This window comes from Desmodus rotundus, chromosome 8 (genome assembly GCF_022682495.2).
Source record: "Desmodus rotundus isolate HL8 chromosome 8, HLdesRot8A.1, whole genome shotgun sequence".
Taxonomy (NCBI): Eukaryota; Metazoa; Chordata; class Mammalia; order Chiroptera; family Phyllostomidae; genus Desmodus; species Desmodus rotundus.
The window spans coordinates 51,070,416-51,090,382 of record NC_071394.1 but is presented as its reverse complement, the minus strand read 5'-3'; the positions used below and the strand labels follow the sequence as shown (position 1 = coordinate 51,090,382).

At 38.0% G+C, this 19,967-nt stretch overlaps 2 pseudogenes; one reads left to right on the top strand and one right to left on the bottom strand.

Moving 5' to 3' along the window:
• Nucleotides 1-106: 106 nt before the first annotated feature.
• LOC112320885 (small nucleolar RNA U3) lies at nt 107-196 on the top strand (annotated as a pseudogene).
• Nucleotides 197-3,296: 3,100 nt separating this feature from the next.
• Nucleotides 3,297-3,815, bottom strand: LOC112320749 (large ribosomal subunit protein uL13m pseudogene; annotated as a pseudogene).
• Nucleotides 3,816-19,967: the final 16,152 nt, after the last annotated feature.

Here is a 19,967-nt window from a genome sequence, read left to right as displayed (position 1 = left end):
TACTAGAGCCTAAAATAGTGACAGGTTCATAGTAGGTGCTTTATGTAACGAAAGAATAAACAATTCCGATGAATGAGATTAAAGAATATATTTTAACTCACAATTAAAGACTATACTTTCAGGGATCATTTCTATAGTTCGTTATTAATTCACAATTAAAAAAACAGTAATTTATGAAACAGTACTGAGTGGTTGTCTAGTTATGCATTAAAACTATTATTTTATGTTTTATAAAAATACATAGGTAAAACCCACAAGGACAAGATTGTCCACTTGATTTCCAACCTGTAACTGCTTCCATTTATTCAACTCACAGGCATGAACAGATATGAAAACTGTGAAAGCCATTTAACCTTGGATATGGGCACTCAGATGCCTGTGGAGCCAGGTGACTAGCACAAATGATTTGAACTGACCACAGGAACAGTGAATGGTGTTCACTAATCTGAAAGGATGGAGTCAGATGTCAGCTCTGGCATATGAAGCCATGTCAGAATGCAGGCTTCCTTTTGACTTTCTAGGACAGATAGAATCTGGACTTTTATGTGAAATATCTTAATTTTCAAATGTTGTATTTAATTTTCTAAAGATTTTATTTATTTATTTTTATAGAGTGGGGAAGGGAAGGAGAAAGAGAGGGAGAGAAACATCAGTTGGTTGTGTTTCTCATGTGCCCCTACCAGGGGACAAACCTGACACCCAGGCAAGTTGCCTGACCAGGAATCGAACTGGTGATCTGCTTTGCAGGACAATCTGCTTTGTGCCCCAACCAACTGAGCCTTGTCAGTCAGGGCATCTAAATGTTGGTATTTAATTTTAAGAAAATTATAATATACTGTGCTATCAAAATAAAAATTTTGAGTTCTACTTAGCTCATAGATTGCTATTATTTTATATCTGATGGAAAAATTTTAAAAATTTATTGAATTTATTGGGATGACATTAGTTTCGAGTGTATAATTCTATAAAACATCATCTGTATATTGTATTGTGTGTTCACCATCCAAAGTCAAGTCTCTTTCTGTCACCATTTAGCCCCCTTTTACCCTCTTGTAATCACCATACTGTTGTTCGTGTCTATGAGTTTTTTCCTTAATCCCTTCACCTTTTTCACCCAGCCCTCCAACCCCCCCATCAGCCTTCTCTCTGTATCTACAAGTCTGTTTCTATTTTACTTATTTTGTTTATTAGATTCCCCATATAAGTGAAATCATAATGGAAATTTTAACTTGTGAGTTTCTTCAGTTTGATTTCTTTTTATTCTCTGAAGAACTTTAGATCCCCCCTCTTTCTGGTCCTGATAGAGATATAATGATGAGTTTCAAAATTTTACCTTGGCTTTGGCCTGGCAGCTCCCTAGTATCCTATTTCCCAAAATTTATCCTGGCTTCATGCTATGTATCCTCAGGCAAGATAAATCATCTGTCTGTATCTCTCACAGTACCCTGAGATGCCTCTTGATCCTGGTCAAAGGTGACAGTCTTCATCCTCTTCAGCCTGTGCCAGTAATGGGCAGGAAGGTGAATAAAGGGTAGGAGAGAGAGAGAGAGTGGGGGGGTGGGGAGAGAGAGAGAGAAAGGAGGAGGGGGAGGAGGAGGAAGAGGAGGAGAAAAGAAAAGTGAAGAGAGGAGTATTTGAGGAATGGAAAATTTATCCAACTGTGTGTATCAGGTCACGATATTGTACCTCTTAGGAGCTTGGTATAAAAAATATATTCTAGTGAGTGGTCAGTTCGTAAGTACTGGGTGATATCAACTTTGCAACTGTCTTAGTTTAATGGAGCAGCTACGTCTTCAGACTTGTGGGTTGTGAAATGGCAGCAGTTACGACAGCCAATAACAGCTCTGATGAATAATTGCAGCTGGAAGATTGTAGCTGATGTAGCCAATCCCTCCTATGAATAAGGGTGTGTCCATGTAAGTTTCTTCAATTCTGCCACAAAACAAAAAGTAAAACAAAAATAATAAAAAACCAACCCTCTTGAGCTTCCTAGTCATTAGAGTAGCTATAAAATCACCAGAAAGTAGGTGTCCCGGATTGTTAGAGCATTCCTAACCTACAAGGGAAAGGTCTTCTGGGAGACACACAGGTCCACTTTCTGTAAAGTGACCTCATCAGACCTCTGACATGTGCTAGGACTGCAGCTCAGGCTCCAAAATCGAGGAAAATCTGTCTTTGATATTTTTGTGTTATTTGACGTCTTTAAAAGCACAGAAACACAGGAGAAAAGAAAATAGGCTTTGGGGAGGAAGTGAATTTGTATGAGGACAGGAGCAGAAGCCTGTGTAGCAGCTAGTTTGGCATGACCAGGAGGCAAATTCAAAGAAGTCTTTAGAGTTCAGATGAGAAGTTCTTAGCCCCAGGCCAGTGCTGTGCTACAGCTGATCCATGATTGACCTCCGAAAGTGAATGGAATACATTCATGCATGTGTATATGTACATACAATTCATATGTGTGATATTTTATATTATCTACATTTCCTTTTTCTCAGGAAAGAATCAAGGGTTTTCATTAAAATTTTGGAAATATCTATGACCCCCTGAAAGTTAAGAACTACTGATTTAACTGACTGGAGACCTCAGAGTGAATTATAGCGTCAGATGCACAAAAACCTCCCATAGGTCCTGAGGAACAGCCTTGGGAGGATGGAGATATCAAAGGCGCTAGCAATTTCAGTGAGTTGATGTCAAAGGATCTAGGGTATAGAGTTGTTGGGTGAATGGGGGTAAAAAAATTGGAGGCCGTGAATGTAGATTATTGTTCAAGAAATTTGAACTGCCTGGCTGAGGTGAGAGTGAAGGCGCAGTTGGAGGGGAATGCAGGGTCCGAGGAGTTTTCGGTAAGATCTGAGAAGTTTAGTGCTATTTAACTATTAATGAGAGAAGCACAAATAGTAACCTTAAGAGGAAGTGTGTGGAGAGGATTCTGGAACAAAAGAGGAAAAACCTGAGGTTCATAGCAGGCATTTGAATAAATCAAAAAACTTGTTTGCCTTATGAAATTTTTGAATACTTTTTTTTTTTGTTAGCTAAGAAAGCAACTTTATTCTTATCACCATTGGTAACATTCAAATCCAATGACATGATAAAGCAATTCTACAAAATAATGTATTTTATTGCCATTTCCTGTTGAAGGAAGATCCCTTCCTGACCTTCCTTTTCTCCACAAACTTTCAGCACGCATAACAAGTTTCCAGTTCAGTGCAGCTGTGTCTCATGCACCCTGTGGGTTAGGAGAAACTTAGCAGGAGGAAGTTTCAATCACCTCATTGCGATTTTCTGCAATTTTCATTCTTCTACACTTGGTAATCTTTAGGTGGAGACCACACTCTTGGGAAAAACCTCTATTTCTTCTTGTGTGTGCTCATCTAGACATTTGGGTACCTTTTGTGGTTGCGGAAGCTCTTGCACTAAGGATATCTTCTGGTATGTTCTCATCTGGGAAAAGATGCAACCTCTGCATCATAGTCCTGTGAAGGTTTTTTGGTAGCATGCCATCCACAGCTAGTTTTATAATGGCCACTGGATCCCAATGGAACTGGACAGGTGTTACTTGTTTAAGTCCACCTGGGTAGCCAGTATGTAAAAATGTAATTTTTGCTCTCATTTGTTTCCAGAAAATGCAGTGTGCCTTGTGTTAATTATGACAGCGTGATCACTGCAGTCACTCAGTTGATGATATACAGGTTCATGTGATCCTTGAAGTTTAATTGATGCCATGCAGTAGTTTGCCAGGGCTGCATTTTCCCATCTAAGCGATACCAAACTTGAGTAAATGTGGCCCATTGCTGGTGCGCCCTAGAGAGACTCAACATGTTTCACCACCATCAGAGGATAACTTTTTTGAATACATAAATTATTACCAGTTTTATAAACTTGGATGAGTTGTCAATCTTCTAGTGCCTCCATCTGCTTATCAGTATGGGGATAATAATAGTAGCTACATCACAGAGAAAGAGATTAGCTAATACAAAAATGCCTAGAACACACTGAGCTCTAGATATTGTTAAATAAATAAATGGAACATGCCTGACATATAGAATGCATTACACCTACCATGTGGCCTTAGGCTTTCATCATCTCGCCCCTCAAATATTGCTGTGGAGTTCTAACTAGCCCTCGGTCTCAAGTTGGCCCTCCCCTCACAACTCCACTGCTAACACAAGCTGTTTCGCACAGACTGTGTAGGTGTTGGAAGAGGGAAATAAAAAACAGCCCTCAAGGTCACTGTAGTTAGTTGACTCTACTTACAATACCTTTTTGTTCCTTAATTATATGCTTCAAATTGAGAGATGAACTTATTTTTGGACTCTTTTTATTATTAACAATAATTAACAATTAGCAATTTTATGTTGAAAGAAATGTGCAAACAATGAGTCTGAGAAGTAGCTCTGAAACCCTGTTTTCCTTTGAAAAAAGCAAATAATATAATTTGTTCCAAATGGCTTCCCAGACCATAAAAGATCAGTGTGGGAAACAAAAATAGGTTCTTTACAGAAATATTCACAGCAGAAAGAGATTAGCTAATCTTCTATGAATTCCTGTTGTGTCAGTGCTGACTGACATCCCTGGCAAATCAGCTCAGGAAGGAGGCAGGCAGGTAAATGCAGTTCCTGAGCTAAGATTGATCAGAAAGCTCCAGACGCGTAGAGGACACCTGAAAGTTGTGGATCTTGAGTGATCATTGAGTGTCTCCACAAAATAAACTTCACAATTTGTTAGAGGCTTGTCTTTAAAAATTATTTTAATCTTAATGAATATTTATTGATTTTGTAAAAATGAATTTAGAGTGGTTTAGGTGCCCCACCACTTTGCCTGGCTCTGGCTTACCTTTCCAATCTTAACCAGATTTTACCTTCTCTAGGAACACTTGACCTCCTCTTGCTGTTTGTCAGTCTCCCAACAATAGATCTATATTTAGATAAACATCTATATTTAATTTTGTGTGCTCATAAAATTTAGGAATTCCCTATGGACTCTTATTTTAAAACTTATTTTTATTTTTTATTTTTATTTTTTATTATTAAAATAATTTAAAATATTCTTAAATGCATTTCAGAATAACCTAAAAATATGAAAAAATCAAGAAACTTATGTCTAATTTCCTTGCCCAACACAATCATTTTGAGAATTTATTTGTATTTTTTCCTGCATTTTAAACATAATTGAATCTTGCTTTAATTAGTATTATACAAATACATTTATTTGGTGATAATGTGTCCTTTCTAGTTACATTAAGAATGTACTCTATTTTATTGTAAAGTATTTTTGTCTATGTAAGTCATTTAAAAATTTTACTTAGAAATAAAGCTTACAAACATGCCTGAGAAAAGGTTAAAACTCTATAATGATAAGTTTATGCATCTTCTAAAAATATAGTAATTAATAATGTGTTTGATTGAAAGAACTAGCTGTCCTTTTAAAATTAAGCATAAATTTATTTGTGTGGTTTGCTTTTCATGGATTGGAGAAAATTTAGTTGAAAAATTTTCTGCCCACTATTGGATTTTAATGCCAAAACACATAAAACAATTTCCGGTTTTTGCAGCAAAGTAATATTTTACACAAATAAATGTTTAATGTCCTCTATTTTATTTATATATTTGCCTACATGTTCAAAGTCACCTATGTTCTAAACGACAGAAATAATCTGATTTAGATTAAGCAAAGAGAGATATGTATGGAAGGATACTAAGGTAACTCATGGCTTCAGACTCTGGCCCTGGGAAAGGCTGCAATCCAGGATCCTGGGACCTTAACAATAAGAATTGGTGGAACTTCCCTTGAGAACATTGACACTGATAAGTCTTAGCTCTTAAATATTCAATTCCTGGGAAATAAAACTGCCATTCATTGGCTATTTTGCCTCTTAGCAGTTATGTATTTCCAGCTGTCTGTCAAAGCTTCTTCTCACTTCTTTGATATACTGAACATCTCTTTGATCCACTTGCTTGAGTTAAGTGCCAAGAGGAACAGCTGTAACAGAGTTAAGGAGGAAGAAGTTGAGTTTTGTTTATTTTATGAATTCCACCATGCCACTGATTTATCATCGGTGTGCAAAAGGGCCCTAAGTGATTCATGGAATGTACTTGGTTTGCTGTAAAAAAAATTAGAATCTCCCTCCATTATCACTGGAAGTTATGTCATTATTACTGAATAGCAGCTTCCAAAATTAGAATTTTAGTTCAGCAGCTTCAAAGCATTCATGGAATGACTTTAAATATGAAAATATCAATAAATGAAAGAATTTCTGAACTGTGTTCAATCCAATGGAAATTATTTTATGTGTATTAGAGTAAAACATGGAAACAGTAAGAATTTATTTTTGAATGTGTGCTGTGTGCCAAACATTAGACTGAACAGTCTACCATGTTATTTATTTAATTCTTACGACATAAAATTATTAGGGTGGTATCAGTGTTCGGCCTTATTTTAGAGAAAAGGAGACTGAAACTAAGAGATTTTTAGTAACTTTCTGAAGTGTATAAAGATAAGTAGCAGACTTAAGATTTGGCCCCAGATTTTTCTGATTCTAAGTCTGGCATTCATTGGACTGTATCACATTGCTCAAAGAATCTGAGTTTTCCCAGTGGGGTCTAACTGTGCCCAGTGGGTGTGTCATAGTCCATGGGTCCCAGTGTCTGTCAGGCAGATCAGACAGGACAGTGAATTCATGTAATGGCCTGGACAGAGAAGATGAGTTACATAAAAACAAACAAAAAACTAAAATCATAACCAGGAAAGGCAAAAGCATACAGTGTATCTTAGATGTGAGTTTAGGAGACAGAAGAGATATAAGCCTGGTGTCTGGGAAAGTGAAGAGAGAGCAAAGAAGATTTGATGAGGTTTTAGTTTAGGTATTTACTAGCTAGTTTGTGAACTGAAGTAGATTAGATACTTTGGGGTATTCAGGAGAGGCACAGCGTGGCATTCACTGCTTAAAGGAGCTTCACGGAGCTGTGGCCTCCATTCTTCCTATCCCCTGTAACTGGCTAAGCTGCACAGAATCAGGGTTGTTCTGAGACTTTTTGATTCTGTCTTGTGAGTCTGTTTTGTATCTGACAGGATCTATAAAGTGAGATTCTAGACATATGCCTCCCAACCACAGCTGTCTTACTGAATCAGATACTGGCAACTATTGGTGGTGGTGCTCAGAGGCTAGGATTTCTTGTTCCAGGATTTTGGTTGTATTTCCCAATAATGATACAGGTCCTGGGTCCAAGAAATAGAATTAATAATGGTTTCAGTGTGTTGTCTGAAGAAAGAGGTGGTAAAATGGGTTACATGTTGATGGAGTGGGAAGTTCTAAGTTGTTAGAATGGCCAAACACAAAATTGTAAATTTACTTAAAACATGAGCTTTTTGTGATTACGTATTGCAATGTATTTAATGTGTGGCCTAAGACAACTCTTCTTCTTCCAGTGTAGCCCAGAAGCACCAGGGCTTCATTCCTGTAGGTTTAATTTTCTCCTTCCTGAAACGCTGGGTTGACCAAAAGGTTCATCTGGTTTTTTTCCCCTAAGATGACACTTGTTGTGCTTAGTTGTCTTTAACTTCATTTGAAACACTTTGGTTAGATTGTATTGTGCAGCTGTCATATCAGTGTGCCTTTAAAAAATAACTTACTGAAATAGGTGAAATTTTTTTGAGACATTTTAATATTGAAGATGGAAGAAAACACACAGCATTTTCAGTGTATTATGTTTTATTACTGTGAGGAAGGTAAAAATGCAACTTAAATGCAAAAAGAAAGATTTGTGCAGTGTATGGAGAAGGTGCTATGACTGATTGAAAGTATCTAAAGTGGTTTGCGAGGTTTCGTGCTGGAGATTTGTAGCTGGATGATGCTGCACGGCTGGGTAGACTAGTTGAAGTTGATAGTGATCAAATCAAGACATTAATTGAAAGCAATAAATGTTATACCACGTAGGAGATAGCTGATATACTGAAAATATCCAAATCAATAAAATTATTGATGAAAAATGTGTCTTTTATTTTATGGAAAAAACTAAATGGACTTTTTGGCCAACCCAATATATCCTTTGTAGTCTTTATAGTGAGAATATGTAGTATGCAAGTAGTTAATCCTCACAGTTTGTGAGTTTAGTAACATCTTTATTTTCTCTCATCCTAACAAAAGAGATGGTTATAGAATTTTAGGTTGAGAATTATTTTTCTTCTCCATTTAAGTTATTGTCCTGTTGGCTTCTGGCCTCTTGATGCTGTTGAAAAGTCATCTATGAGAGTAATTATTGTGTCTTATAATGCTTTGTTTGTCTTGGATTAGTTTTAGGATTTTCTCCTTTTCTTTGGTGTTGTATAGATTCATTGTGATATTACCACTATTATTTTATTTTTCTTGCTTGGGGCACATATATTGAGAATTTTGGGATTCATGTCATTCATTTAAAAAAATTTCAGCCACTATATCTTGGAGTATTGTCCCTTTTTAATTCTCTTTTTAAAAAAAATCTTTTTGGAACTCTTCTCATTCTAAGGCACTTGTTCTCAGTTGGGATGATTTTGCACTACTTCCCGCATCCCAAGATATTTGGCAGTGTCTGGAGATATTTTTGGTTGCCACCCCTTGGGAGAGGTATTTTGATCACCTCCTTAGCGAGGGAAGGATTTTCAGTCTAAGGTTATGGGGATGGCTGAATATAAGACACTGACTCGGGACAGCTAAGATTGGCAACAGCTTACTAATCACATATACTCACAGCCTGGAGTAGTAGGACACTGCATGCTGCACAGGACCATAGGGGTTTTGTGCATGAGTACAGAGTGAACAACCAGAAGTTGTAGGGGGAAAACTTTGTAGTATCAAGGAGATGGGGTATCCCCTTGTTCCTGTGGGAGGATGTGATTGGCTTGTTTGAATAGTTACATGGACTGGCAGGGAGCTGAAACCTGCTAGTAAGGAATAGGTAGGAACTGTACCCGATCCTTTTGCTAAGGAAGGTTGTTTGGCTAGAGGATTTTATCTACAGGAGCAGATTGGGGAGGAGAATTAGTTAGGCCACTCAAGATTCTGTCAAATTTTCTGGATATCAAGGCAGTACGTAACACTGAACCTCAATTTTACATTTTATACCACATCAGGTGCTACTGACACTTCCATAGAGGCCAGAGATGCTGCTAAACATGCTACGATGCACAGGAGAGCCCCCACAATGAAAAGTCATCTGTCTCTAATTGGCAATAATGTTGAGGTCAGAAATGCTGATCTAAGTATATTATTATTGATATTTATTTTAAAATTTTTTCCTCTTACCTGTATGATTTTAATTTTCTTCCAGGGTTCTACTTATTGCCATATTTTTATCATTACCTTTCATATTAAAAAGGTTTTATTGAGGTCAGTAAACTACAGCCTAAAGGTCAAATCTTGTCTGTGGCTTATTTTAATACAACCCACAGGCTAAGAATTGCTTTACATTTTTAAAGGCTTGGAAAAAAAAGAAAAAGCATATGTAACAGGTCCTATTGCATAATCTAAAATAATGTAAGAAATAAAACAAGATAAAAAAGGTTGGGAAGAGAAAGAGGTAGAAACATAGGTAGTATATTTCATGAGATGAGAATCTAAGGTGTTTAACATCTGGATAAAAAGAGTTTCAGAAAGAGAGAACAGAAAAAATCATGGAGGGGATAAAACTACCAATAAGATAACTAAGAAAGTATCTCAAATAGAAAAACATGAGTTTTTAGATTGGAAGGTTTCACAGAGTGCCCAGCATAAAGATTAAGATAGACCTAAACATATTGTGAAATTTCAGAACACAGACTACAGAGTAGAAGTTTCTCTAACCTTCTGGACAGACTAAAACAATTCAAGTCATCTACCAAGGGTGAGGATGATTTTGGATTTCTCAACAGAATATTTGAAGCAAAGGGAGAGTGAAAAGATAGGCTTTAAATTCTGAAGAAAATTATCTCCTCCCTTAAATTGATCCTAATAAAACAAAGATATCTTCAGGCATTCAAAGCTTCAAACATTTACCACCATACTTTTTCTCAAAAAGCTATCTGAGGATATGGTATACCAAAAAACACAACATAAAGAGTACAAAGAGGAAAGCATTTTATACAGGAAACAGAAGATCCAGCCCAAAAATGAGACATGGGAATCCCCAAAATAAGAGTAAATAGAGATTTGAGGATTATACTGTGGACCAAAAATGGAGAGTGATCAGTCTAGATTAGGGCTATGTGACTCAAGAGACAGATGCATGGAGAACTGTTTTCACTGAGATCTCAGCAGTCAGTGTCCTCTTTTTAAGTTGAAGACAAAATACTCAGCTACATCTGGCCAAGACTTTTGCCTGTGTTGGCTTGTCAACTATCTATTGAAGAAGGTCTTGTAGCCCTATTCATGCTTTCTTGATTGGATTAGTTAAGACGTTTCACCTCATGGAAGTTCTGTTTTGATTTATTTCTGAAATATGTTGGTAGGTCAAAGTGAGCTTGGAGGTACAATGCACTGAGCAACCCACTCTATCTGACCACATTTCTCTTACACATCATCAGTAAGTACTGTGTGTAGCTGTGTATAATGTGCACACTTTTTGCCCAAATTTTAGAGAAAAATAAGGATGCACATTATACATGGGTAGTACCAATTATGTATCTATATAAATGTTTGTAATTCTTTTATTTATGCTTATGCATTAAAAGTATAACTCTAGAAAGCAAAAACTATCCATATGTTCAAAATAAATGCTAAAATTCCTTTATAATGCAAAAACCCAAGTATATAAATGTAAATAATAAAAAATTAAACTAACAAATTAAAATGAAAGATTTTTTTCCTGAAAGTTTGGGCCAAAAACATGGATGTGCATTATACACGGCAAAATACTGTAGGTCCATACCACAGCCTTGCCCAATGCCTTCAGCTCTTGCTTCTCAGGTTTCACTCACAGGTCTGCCCATTGGCTTTCCAAGAAGGAGTCTTATAAGATCACAGTGTAACTCAGTCCAGACTATGATCCAGAGATCCTTTGTTGTTGTTGTTGTCTAAGGAAATCTTATGTACTATGAGAAGTACTTATTTTTCTTTATGTGGATAAGTTCAGTTTTTCTTACACATTTAGTTTTTAAAACTTGAGTAATATTTTATCTAAGGATACAATCTTATAGTGGTAAAACTGTGAAGAAAATATAAAAATTCAAGATAGAGTGTACTTCTGCAGGGAGAAAAAGGGGACACAACTAGAAGAACTACAGATGGTTGTTAAGTTCTTCTAATGCTATTTTACAAGAACTTAAAGTGGATAGTCTGCAAATGGTGCTTATTATTCCTTAAATTATTCTTAAATATTTTAATTTCAGACAAAAGGAGCTAGTTATAACAGAGACTGATTTTGCTTATCATTTTTATTGCAATGCTGATATCACATTTGATATTTATAGGAGATGTAATCCTTGAGCACTGGGTCTTTTGGAATGGTGTGATCAATTCAAGTTCTCCTTTTTGTGACATGGTTCCCAATAAAATTTTAAAAAAGAGAGATGATTAGCATTTCCCATGTCACTAAAAAGAAAATCAGCTTATTGCTCCATTCAATGTTTGTTATTGGGTGACTACTATGTGCCAGGTTCTTGCCGTGAGTTGTTAATAAGAGTAATAAATAACAAATGGTCTTTGTCTACATGGAGCTCCATTTGTCACTAGGGGGAAGAGACAGATATACAACTTAATCAGATCATGAATTCTAGAAAGATAGTAGATAAGCAAATGTAAAAATCCTTTTTTAGAGCCTTTAAAATCCTAGTTAGAGCCCAGCTACTGGCATAACAAAGTGCTTGTCCCTCTGTTCACCTTTCTGATCCTAGGGAGGCTGTAGTACTGTAATGCCCTAACTTTGGCCCCGTGTGCTGCCTTGGCTAGAGGGGCTCCACAACTTGACTCACAGTTGTACTCGACACTACTCAATGGGGTGAGGTAATTCTCCCAAACTACCATGAAGTCAAAGAGCTACAGGTAGAGTAGAAATGGTCCTGGTGACAGCTTTCTGCTCCACTGAGACAGTTAAGAGAAATAGGGAATGAAAAACAGTGGGGAACTTTTGTTTAAAAAAATGTACTATTTATGGTTAAAGGTAAAATGGCCAGAAAAAGAGCTGAATACTGTAATGAAGTGGTGAGAGGTGTCATTCATTCCCTTCTAATTCTTCAGAGAATTAAAAAACCAATCTTTTTTTTTTTTAACAATCTGGTCAATTTTTTAGTCTTTTTTCCCTTATCTTAATTATGAACAGCTAATGCTATGTGACTTCTCTTGCTATCTTGCCATTTCTCAATTACTGGTTCAACTTCTTAAAGAGTAGACTTTTTAAAGTACATTTTATATTTTAGAATAATTTTAGATTTGTAGAAAAGTTGCAAAGATAGTATAGATTTCCTATATACCCCTCATGTAGTTTCCCCATCACTAATATCTTGCATTATGATTTATCAAAACTAAGAAAAATAACATCAGTAAATTACTTTTCATTTCAGACTTCACTTAGATTTCACCAGATTTTTTATGAATGTCCTCTTCATGTTTCAGAATCCAGTAAAAGGTACCACATTGCATTTAGTCATCATATACCCTTAGTATACTCTGGTCTGTGACTCAGTCCTTCCTTTTCTTTCATAATCTTGACAGTCTTGAAGAGTAGCCGCCTGGTATCCTGTAGAATGTCCCTCAATCTGGGTTTGTCTGATGTTTTTCTCATGATTAGACTGGGGTTATTGGCATTTGGAACAAAGACTACAAAGACGAAGGGCCTTTCTCATCACATCATATCAGGGGATACATCACAACCCCGGATATCACAGATGGTGTGAAACTTCATCACTTGGTAAGCTGGTGTTTTCCACGTCTCTCCACTGCAAAATCAGCTTTCCCCTTTGTCTATTATTTGGAAACAAGCCTCTACGTCTAGTTCATCATTAAGAGTCTGGGAGGAGATTAAGCTCCACCTCTTGGATGAAGCAGTATCTACATTATTTCGAATTTTTCTGTAAGGAGGATTTGTGAGAGACTTTATGATTCCATTTTTTTGACTATCTAGAAGAGAATATATGTTTTAAGAACATAAGCTTTTGCCAGTGGCCTCCACAACAGAGAAATCTCTTGTCCTCTCCCTTTCAGACCCCATCTCCATCAATGCATAAACACTGTGGTTAGAAAAGTTAAATTCATTAATCATTTAAGGTCATTCAACATTATTTGTTATCAAATGACTCATAAGTATTTATCATAGGTCATCTTTAAATGATACCATAAGAAATGGTTAGGAAGAAAGTTGAAAAATCCAATTTTATGTAAACACCAAAATAATTAGTCTGACTTAATTTTGGCAGAAACAGGTTGACCACTTGGTACATTTTATGTTATCCCCAAAATATTTTTCTCTGGAAAAGTCTGCCCTGGGTATTACATCTCAATCATGACATACAGTTGATACTTTAAGAACTCTGGTTGATGACTTCCTTCCTTACTCTACGTTTTTTTCTTATTTAACAGATGGGCAAATCCAATGAACCATTTTAAAATGAATTCTTGTCAGTCAAATCATATTTGAAAAGGAGAATGTTGTTTTAAGTGAAACTACCAATTGTTTCTAATTTGCCTGTGTCTGGGACTTCAAGGTTTTGTCAGCCTTAAGAAGGATCTCCTGGCCTTTCCCTCTCAGTCTCAAGGCTGGTCAATTCATGGTCCTATCTGGGCTGGAAAGACCAGCAGATTCACTGTTGAGTGTATTAACAAAAACCAGCATTTCCTTACATGGTGGGATTGGGCAGAAATGAGCTCAGGGTTCTAGGAACCACCTAGGGTGATTAGGCATCAGGTTTGGTGAATCAATTGAAAATGAAACATAAATATTTTCCTTTAGGTTTTTAAATTTTCCCAATGTTTGTTCTTAAATGCTTTTCATGGGTGCCTCTTAGGCCTAACCCAGTGTGTGACAAAGAGCGTGCTCACATCGTTCTCAGTTGAATGAATGCTCTAACTTCATTCTCAAGGTAGGGGCAATGACAAGCAAAAAGGAGAGAGGGTGGATTAAAAAGCATATTTAAAGTGATGTTAGTGGGGTCCCTTTTTTCCAGAAAGAGATTTCACTGCTTCAAAGAGAACACCAAAAAGGAGGAAACAGCAGATGGGGCCCACTTGGAATTAAATCTGAACCTTTAACTGTATATGAAAAGGAAGGTGCTGGCTTATTCTTCTTCAAACTCTAGGATCAGAATCAGAATAATTTGGCTCAGAATCTTGGCATCTGCAAAATTAAGCAAATACCATTTTAAGCCTTAGAACACAGCTTGGTGATTTCGGATGCTGACACCCATTTTAAACTCCCCGAGGAAGCAAAGGCACATATTTGTTGAATAGTCCTTAAACACACACACATATTTGCACTAATGGATTTACAAAGATGTAACCTTATTATGACGATCAATTTATATGACAAATATGCAAGCTATGCCGTATAGGTTATAGTCCCCAGAAGTTGAATGCTGAGAAAACATAAAATATTTATCATGCCATAGTTTTCATAGAAGAGAAACATTTTCAACAGTATTTACAAAATACAGGTGGAGTATCTGTATTTAATAGCATTCATAAAGAACAACTAAAGCTATAGGTTCTATAGGCCTTACTGTTATTTTTTTCAATCAGAATATATGAATTATGTCCTTTTTCTACTTCTCTGGCAAGAGTGTAACTCTATTTCATCCACTCACCATTTCATCTCTAGTGTATAGCATTATACCTGTCATATAGTAGGTATTTATATATTTGTTGAATGAATAAACAACCTACAAATAGGAGGTATAGGATTAACTTGTTTCTAGCTTTGTCATTTTATGACCTTATGCAAATATAGAAACTTAAGACATGTTTACAATATCCTGTAAATACAGGCAGAAATACATCTTAATTTTTTGGAATTCAGATTTTTTTGTGGCATAGCTGGCAAAAATTGTTCCCAATCTTAAGTAATTCAATCGATATTTGTTGAGAGTAAATTTTGAGCACAGCACTCTAACAAGTGTTTTGGAAGCTGAAAGTGAGTAAGGCCCTGTCTCTGTGCTATAGAGGTTCACACTACTCCAAAAGTTTGGCCCTCTCACTGTTTACAAACTGAATCCTGATCCTTTCAGACATACGAGGTCTGTTCATAAAGAGTCCAGTCATGTAATGTGACAAATAGAGACATTTATTGAAGATACGAGATACAAAAAACATTGTACATAGGACAATGACACCTCAGTAACCTTCAAAGATATGACCTCTTGAGGAAATCTGGTTCATTGGTAGTGGTTGAAGCAAATCATTAGCAACTGCAGCACGATGTTCCTTCTGCTCTGGGAACAGAAGCCACAGAACAAATTTTGCCACCACACGTTTAATGTCAAGATCCTGCGTAAAAATCTCAGAAACAGTAGTTTTTGGAATCCCCAGATCAGCTTCTAGTTCCTGCACAGTGAGTCACCAGTCTTTGTAGATTGCAGCCCGTGCACATTCAACATTCTCAGGTGTTCTGCTTGTTGCAGGCCTTCCAGAATGTGGATCACTTTCAGCAGATTCTCGACCATCTTTGAAGCACTTGTGCCACAATTTTATTTGTGGTACACTCATTGCATTGCCCCTGAAAGCCTTCTGAATCATCTGAATAGTTTCCACAGGGGAATGTTCAAGCTTAAGGCAAAATTTGATCCAAATTTGTTGCTCTACTTGCTCAGTCATTTTGGATGTGATGCCACATAGTACACACGTTCACCCAATGACATCTACTGCCCCCACTGACTAGTACAGTGAAGTCATTGTTCACACATGCGCATTCCAGTCCACCCTCCTTGGCTGCCAGGTTACATTGATGTCGTGCAAACTGTTCTCATTACATTAACAATGGCTGGACTTTTTCTGGACAGACCTCATATACTCTTGCCATCAAATCCTATTTGCATGGGGGTGGCACTTTATTCTAGTCTTCTGACAGCCCATGCTGGACATACTCAAGGTTACATATGATTGAAAACACTTACTATATTTGATGAGAAAAATAAAGGTATTCAAACTGTTTTTGCTGGGAGCTGTTTAGATAGATTGACTATTTTCCTTTTTTTTTTCTTAGAGATTTAAAGTTGTTTCCTTTTAAATTTCACAGAATTTTCCAGCAAGACAAATCTCCAAGAAAATCAAAGCACAAAGACTTCATTAAAGGGAACTGTAAATGGCAATAAAATTGACACTGGGGTTGATTCTTGTTTCATCAACATTGAATTCTGGTGTACTTACTCCTTCCTTTTGGTACTAAGCCTGTGAATGAGAATTGAAGGCCACAGATATGAAAGAAGGTGCATTTTGCTGGCTTTCACTGATTTGGCCAACATTTTGAGGTCGGGGGCTGGTCTCATTAGCAATTGAGATAATCACTTTCCTGGGGCAAGTGGCTTCTATATTTATTAAACGTAGTAACTATTTTTTCTGAAGACCTACTACCTGCCCAGGTGCTTTACTGGGTGTTTTGACCACAGCGTTTAGGATATCCCCACCAAGCCCTGCATTTCTAGACCTGGGCTCAAGAATGTGGAGTCGAGGTGAAGGGGGAGCTGCGCTATGACTAAGATACCAGAACGTTCCCTTCAGCCTTCCTAGGTCACCTTAGAACCTGGGATAATAAGCATTAGGAGTGAATAGTGGTCTCAGGCACAAACAAGTCATACCTGTGCAAATGCTCCATATTGCCCCTCACACCTGCAGATAATTATCCACTACTTTCTCCAGTCTCATAACTCAGATTGTGCCCTCCCTGAGGGTGTCTGCTTGGTGGTCTGCCTAACACACCCTCGCTCCACGCTCCCCATGACACACACCTGCCGCTTAAATTGCACCACCATGGCTCTGGTGGTAGGATGGTATGGGAGGAGTGTATCTGACTGTAAAACCCATCTGCCAGTTAGCTGTGTGACCTTGGCAAGCACTTAACCCCACTGTAGCTCAGTCTCTACATCAGTTCGGTGGGGATGATGATGATGTTGATAACGCCTCTCATTGGGCTATTTTGACATTAAATGCATTAATACTCCTGTGGTACTTAGTAGCTAGCACATAGAAACATGGTATTTTAAAAATTGGGATATGCATCTTAAAATCAAAAGCAATCATATTTTAATTGATGTTGTTTTCTTTTTTAAAAATTTATTGATTATATTATTACAGTTGTCCCAAATTTTCCCCTTTAAGTTCCTTCCATCCAACAACCCTCACTCCATCAATCAAACCCCATACCATTGTTCATGTCCGTGAGTCATGAATATAGGTTCTTTGGCTACTCCATTTCCTATAGTGTACTTTATATCCCCATGGCTATTCTGTAACTACCTGTTTGTACTTCTTACTCCCTTCACCTCTTCACCCATTCCTCTATAACCCCTCCCATTTGGCAAACATCAAAATGCTCTCTGTATCCATGATTCTGTCTCTATTCTTCTTGTTGGCTTAGTTTGTTGTTTAGATTCAATTGCTGATATGTACTTATTGCCATTTTATTGTTCATAGTTTTCATCTTCTTTTTCTTGAATAAGTCCCTTTAATATTTTCTATATAATGGTTTGGTGATGATGAACTGCCTCAGTTTATTCTTGTCAGGGAAGCTCTTTATCTGCCCTTCGATTCTAAATGGTATCTTTGATGGGTAGAGCAATCTTGGCTGTAGGTCCCTGCTTTTCATGACTTTGAATATTTCTTGCCAGTCCCTTCTAGCCTGCAAAGTTTCTTTTGAGAAGTCAGCTGACAGTCTTACAGGAACTCCTCTGTAGGTAACTGACTGCTTTTCTCTTGATGCTTGTGAGATTCTCTCTTATCTTTAACCTTTGGTATTATATTTATGATGTGTCTGGGAGTGGGCCTCTTTGCATCCATTTTGTTTGGGACTCTGTACTTCCTGGACTTGCACGTTTATTGCCTTCACCAAATTAGGGAAGTTTTCTTTCATTATTTTTTCAAATAGTTGCAAATTCTTGCTCTTTCTCTTCTCCTTCTGGCACCCCTATTATGTGAATGTTGGAATGCTTGAACATGTCCCAGAGGCTGTTTACACTATCCTTGATTTTTTGGATTCTTTTTTCTTCTTGTTTTTCTGATTGGATTTTTTTTGCTTCTTTGTGTTCCAAATCATGACTTGATTCTTGACTTCATCCACTCTAGTGTTGTTTCCCTGTAAATTGTTCTGTATTTCAATTAGTGTGTCCTTTGTGTCTGACTGGGTCTTTTTTATGCTGCTGAGGTCCTCACTAAGTTCCTTGAGCATCCTTATCACCAGTGTTTTGAACTCTGCATCTGATAGACCACTTCTCCGTTTTGTTTAGTTCTTTTCCTGGAGTTTTGATCTGTTCTTTCATTTGGGGCATGTTTCTTTATCTGCTCACTTTGGCAGTCTTGCTGTGTTTGTTTCTATGTATTAGGTAGAGCTGGTTCGACTCTGTGTCTTGGCAGTGTGGCCTAATGTAGTATGGGTTGTGTAGGGTCCAGTGGCACAGCCTCCCCATTACCGGCAATTTTATCACTGTGTTGTATATACTTGTGAGCAAGCTGGGTACTTGTGGTGCACCCTTCATGTGGGCTGAATATGCCCTCTTCTTGTAGTTTAACTTGATTGATGTTGGCAGGTCAATGGGAGGGATTTACCCAGGCCAGTCAGTTGCAAAGACTGGTGACCAGTGACTACCAACCTTCACTTTCTGTGGAAGATCAGCTGTGCAGGGGCAGGGTGGTGGTGCCCCGACATAGTCTGTAGCTGTCCACTGGGTGTGCTGGCCTTGGGATTTCCTGGGTGGTGCAGACCAAGGTCAGCCACCACTTGTGTTTTGCCCAGGGCCACCCTGTCTGAGCTATAAAGCAATATGAGATGGCTGCTACTAGTGCTGGGCTTGGCAATTCCCAGGGGAAGGCTAGCTGTAAATCTAGGCTGGCTGCTGCCAGTGCCAGGCCTGGAGCCACCTGGCAAGTGGTACGGGGAGTTGGGGCTTGCTGAGGCTGGCTGTTGCTTATTTGAGAGGATTTAGAAAGTTGTGAAGCATGAGCTAAGACCAGCCACTCATATGGAAAAGCAGCTCGGTGGGCCCATAAGTTAGGTGGTATAGAGTCTCAGGGGATCTCCAGGGAGGGGCCAGCAGTGTTAGCCAGATTGACGGAGTCTCAGATGTGGCACCAGCCTGCTGGCTCTGTGCCTTGTGGGGTGAGGGTTCAGAAAAGGGACATGGCTTCTGTCCACTTTTCTGTCTGGGAGAAAACTGTCTCCTAGCTCTCACTTTGATGCCAGACACTTCAGTTCCTGCCCATATGCCATTGGTACCTTTCAAGCTGCTACCCCAGTGCTGGAGCTCAGAGGGAGTGAATCTGAGTAAGTCCGTGTGTGCATTCTTTCAGAGGAACTGCTTGTGAGTCCATGTTTCGTCTGCTGACTCAACCTCCGCTGGCTTTTGCAGCCAGTAGTTATGACAACTTATCTTCCTGGCACTGCAGCCCTGGGCTGTGGGGCCTGGTATAGGGCTAGGACCCCTCACTCCCTAGATATCCCTCCCCAATTTTTATCCACCCCATGTAGATGTGGGACCAGCCAGTTTTGCATGTCTGCCCCTCCTACCAGTCTGGGTGGATGTTGTTTCTTTAATTCCGTAGTTGTCAGACATGGTTGTTCTATATCTTAGTTGTAATTTTGATGTGGTTGTATGAGGAGGTGAGCTGTTTACCTATGCCGCAATCTTGACCGGAGGTCCGATGTCATGTTTTCTTAGTGGTCTACAAATTAATGGTGTTTAGAAAACTGCAGGCCTCTTAAGTTTGATAAAGCAAATGAGTTTGTTAAATTAATTCCTGCTTTCCTCATCATTAAGAAACCTCCCATGTTAAACCAGTTTTCTGCATCTTCCCCTACTTTGAAACCCTTTAGGATGTGTGAGGTTTC